The sequence below is a fragment of the Macrobrachium nipponense genome, chromosome 12, assembly GCF_015104395.2.
Source record: "Macrobrachium nipponense isolate FS-2020 chromosome 12, ASM1510439v2, whole genome shotgun sequence".
Taxonomy (NCBI): Eukaryota; Metazoa; Arthropoda; class Malacostraca; order Decapoda; family Palaemonidae; genus Macrobrachium; species Macrobrachium nipponense.
In genome coordinates, this window is record NC_087205.1 from 35,497,217 (window position 1) to 35,502,533 (window position 5,317).

The following is a 5,317-nucleotide window of genomic DNA, read 5'->3' on the forward strand; positions in this document are numbered from 1 at the left end:
ACTTGCTTTGGAATGAACTGTTAATTCTATGACATTATGGTCTGAAATACTCGCATTATAAACTATTATTTCTTTAACATAATTCATCTCGTTCACAAATACTAGGTCTAAAGTATTTTCCTTTCTTGTTGGCAGGTGATTTATTTGTTGAATGTTGTATTCTAGTAGCATATCTAATAGCTTTTTCAAATTGCCTCTTATCTTCTGCACTACTATTACTCTCTTTTTATATGTATAAGTCAACCACAACCCTCCTATTCGTTCTTTCCATTCTACGAGAGAGAGAGAGAGAGAGAGAGAGAGAGAGAGAGAGAGAGAGAGAGAAGAGAGAGAGAGAGTGGCTTCGGCACGCCTTTCTATGCAACGCGAGAGTAAGTCTCAGAATGACATAATTGGTCTCTCTTCGATGGAAACTGGCGGGATTAAATGATTTTGGGAACGAGAGATAGCTAATATCGTAAAAATTCTCTTTTAAAACAATAAATAGAGAGAAAGTAGGATTATAATCATAAAGAACTTTTATTATTGCCTGATTTAAGACAATAGAAGTCTACTAATATGAAAGGAATAATTATTTAAACTAAAAGCAAATACTAAGTGACAGCAATTTCCCACTTCGAACGGACAGTGCTATTCTTATTAGAACATATTAACTCTATGCATATGAGATTATTATTATTATTATTATTATTATTATTATTATTATTATTATTATTAAATCAGTAATTAATGTCATCAGCCTCATCACAATCTAATTGTAGTCTAACGACATTCCAACACACAGATATACAGTACCTGCATTGCACAGTCAGAGACAAACAGACAGGTAAAGACATACAGAGTTAGACCAACAGACAGATATTGAAAGTTACTGGGATTAATGAAGTCTGTTCTAATATGGAAAAGTCCTTAAGTCCTTTTCTAGGAAATGTCTAACTTTTCTCTTTAGACAAAAGAGCCAATTCCTCTCCCAGCGAATCCATACAATGACTCTAATGGAGTCATTCACAGGGAATATTTCACTCTGGCTGGTTTCAGGAGTTAAGGTGGATACACTTTTTTTCTCAAATCCTCTCTCTCTCTCTCTCTCTCTCTCTCTCCTTAAATATATATATGTATATATATATATATATATATATATATATATATATATATATATATATATATATATATATATATATATATATATAATATCTATATGAGTTTGTGTGTGTATATATATTTTGATTAGTTATTTATGAATGTACGTATATATAAATATGTAATATATATATATATATATATATATATATATATATATATATATATATATATATATCATATATATAAATATATATATATACATATATATATATACATATATATATATATATATATATATATATATACATATATCCTATATATATATGTAATATTATATATATATATATATATATATATATTATATATATATATATATTATATATATATTATAATATATATATATATACATATATATATATATTGTAAACGTGCATACATGAGATGCACGTTGAAGCTCTCAGCATTAATAAATCACATAAAATAAGTACAATATTTTTCCTCACTTCCCATAAGAATCTAGACCACCCACATCAACTCGCAGAAACCGTGTCTTCCCCTTTCCTTGATAATTAACAATTGGGCACGGCGCTTATCCTACTTTGCTCCTCCCACCAAAAAACTCTGCCTCTCGTATAACTAAATTACCTTCATTATCCTATTTTCCACACCTGGTGTTGTCCTGTGAATTCGTTTCCATTCCATCCCAAAAAGAAGCCGGCGCCAAGATGAGAAAACAAGAGACAAAGGGGAGAAAGAGGAAGAGAGCAAAGAAGTCTCTCACCGATTGTCATTCGCCTAGCACACATAGTTCTGTACAGACGGGTCACAGAGACCCAAGGCCAATGCAGGAGAGGTCAGACGGAGAAGAGATTATCGGTGACTCACCTTCCAGAGTGGGCCACAATTCACCTCACGCCGACACAACATTCCCACCTGACCCTGTTAAGTGACCCGTGGCCGACAACCACAACTTAGTGTCTTTCTGGAGATGTGGCCCACGAAATTTGTCTCGGCCGTTTCTCTCCGACTGACCTATACTATATTGGCCTTGAAGAGACCTTATCACTATCTGTGGGTCGAAACGATTCTCACCCCCAAAGCTCCTTTCCCGTGCCGGGCCCTCTACTCAAGACAGGATTTTTCTCAAACCAGGTACGTTTGTATTTGAAATTTGCTCAATGCACCATTCTTTTCCTTAATTACTATCTGCTCTCATATATATAACTCAAATCACATTCCCACCACCCCCCCTTGTATCTCCTTCAGAGAAGAAGTGAAGTGAGGGAATATTTGAGACTTGTAACTAGAAGTTTTCATTTTTGTTGCTAACTCATAACAGTGTTAAGTGACTTACATTCTCTGCCTTATGCAAAATCCTAATTATATTATATTTCGGTCGAGAATTACAGTGCATCCTTAATTTGTTGAATTAGGCGACGCAAGAAGTTTTGTACCACCTCTCACGTGTTCCAGGTGCCAGAGTGTCAATCACCTATCCCGAATCCCAAAGTATCAAGAATGAATAGCTGCTGTTAACATTTTTTGTATGATTTGCCATAACTGTATAATGATCTCATTTCTGAAAATGCCGGGTTCTTCATAAAAGCAATTTATGTTTTACTGGGGTTTCACAGTGGCACTAATTGCTTTGTAAATTAACGTAACCTCAGTGCCACGGAGATACTGCCTTTAGCTCCTGTATAATTACTTCGGATCTACATAATAATAATCTTAGTAAAATGTAACTTTGCATTTTTCCCTTAAATCCATCAGTTTTAATTCCTTTTTTTTCCCTTCTCCCTTTATTACTAGCGTGGCCCCATTCTTGTCAGATGCCAGTTAATTTTAGAGTAAAGTATAATCTTCACAAAGCCACGCATGTAATGATATATATATATATATATATTATATATATATAAATATATATATATACAAATATATATGATATATATATATCATTCGAGCTACAAATGTCCTTTAATCTAATTCGCTCTACCTCGGAATTGATATATTTTCATATATGTACCGAGGGGGAATTTTTTTAGTTGATAATAATTTCGTTCCCCCATGGGATCGAACCACCGTCCAGTTGGACGGGGAACGAAATCAGGAACGGACAGTGACGCTACCGAATCTGCTATCAGAGAGGCTAAAGGTTTATATCGATTCTGACCATTACAAATCAACGCCGATCTCGTTGTATTCGTAATTAGAATCGATATGAAACCACCACCACCATGCTAGCCGATTCGAGCGTTTGACCCACGCAGCCTTATTATGAATACTTATCACATCACCGTGATTCATATAAATCATTCGAGCTACAAATGTCCCCCCATGGGGGAACGAAATTATTATCAACAAAAAAATTCCCCCTCGGTACATATATTAAAATATATCAATTCCGAGGTAGAGCGAATTAGATATTAAAGGACATTTGTAGCTCGAATGATTTATATGAATCACGGTGATGTGATAAGTATTATATATATATATATATATATATATATATATATATATATATATATATATATATATATATATAATATATATATGTGTGTGTGTGTATGTGTGTGTGTGTGTGCGCGCGTGTGCGTGTGTGTGTGTGTGTATGTACGAACAAAACTTAAATACATTGTATTTCCGACGCCACCTCTTCGAAATTTCACGAATGCTTTTACAACAGAAGACAAAAAAAATTAAGGAAAAAGAATCCGTACAAGGAAAATGCCTCCTCATTAAGGCGAAATTCGGTTCCGATTCAGTCTGAGACGAGGGGGTTGCCAGATCGGGATGAAGTCGGAATTTGCCGCCGAGATTCGATGGCTCTCTAACGGAGTATCTCCTAATGACATTCCATTAACTTTAAAGGAATAGCGTCACGAAGAATGAAGGATGTTGACGGAATGACGACTCACGCGGTAATTACGTAGCCCTGGAAAGTGTTCTGTGTATTACTTTCTCTCTCTCTCTCTCTCTCTCCTCTCTCTCTCTCTCTCTCTCTATCATCTTTTGCTCCATAACCTAGGCACCAAAATGAGCCAGCCTTACATCATATCCTCACTTCAACCAGGAAGCTTAACCTTTAACATTTAAAAACTAACCTCTCTCTCTCTCTCTCTCTCTCTCTCTCTCTCTCTCTCTCTCTCTCTCTCTGATCTTTTTTAATCTTCTTCACCTCTCTTCTCCAGTCTTGCAAGAACAAAAACTTGGGGGCTGTTTATGGCGTTTAATCATTGCCCGGCACTATTTATGGAGGCTCAAGTTGGTAGTCTCTGATGTAGGTTGCAACGTATTACACCAAGGCCTCATAAACAGTTAGCTTTTGGGCGTGATTCTACTTTTTTTCCTAAAAAGAGAGAGAGAGAGAGAGAGAGAGAGAGAGAGAGAGAATATGTATCCATCGAGTAAAACCAACTAGTGAATTATGAGAATGTGGGCCAGCACATACTCTCTTACGCACGCAACAATGAACATGCATGCAATATATCTGTCAGTTTACCAGTATATTTGTTTGCCTCTCTGTTTATCTATCGATCTATATATCTATCTATTTATCTATCTGTACTTATAGATATGTGTATGCATAATAAATAACTAAGCCAAAACGAAACAGGGTATGGTCCTTACCGGTTTCGTCCATTAAGTGGACAAGTACTAGAAATTATACGTAAAAATGTTTATACGTACACGTATAACCATGTTTACTTTCATAAGTAAACAAATCGCAGGAAAGTTTTGAAGTTTTCATATCTATATAAAAATAAATCAAGGAATGTAATAAACTGTTATCTAAGCCCTGAAGTATATTAACAAAACGGGAAATGTGTGCGTGTGTGTGTGTGTGTGTGAGAGAGAGAGAGAGAGAGAGAGAGAGAGAGAGAGAGAGGATTATTCCTCTACGAAGAGTTGGAAGAACAGGTGATTGTAGGATTTGAAAAAATGAAGATTATCCGCCAATGTTTTAGAAAATTTTAGGTTATTCCTATTACTGTTGGCTCTTTTTAAATTCATCAGAAGCCTGCAAAGAGATAAAAATTACTTGTATTTTCCATCTGGAAATTCAGTATTGTTGTTTCTTATTGCCCAGTTCTCAAAAACGCCTGCCCACGACTGCAGTGGGATTACTGGGTCCAAACATTTCATGGCGCAAAATTACCTTTAACTATTTTAAGACGAGTGGCACAAAGATAGCCCCGGCGCTTATTAGAATGATAATGACTTCATCGTAGTT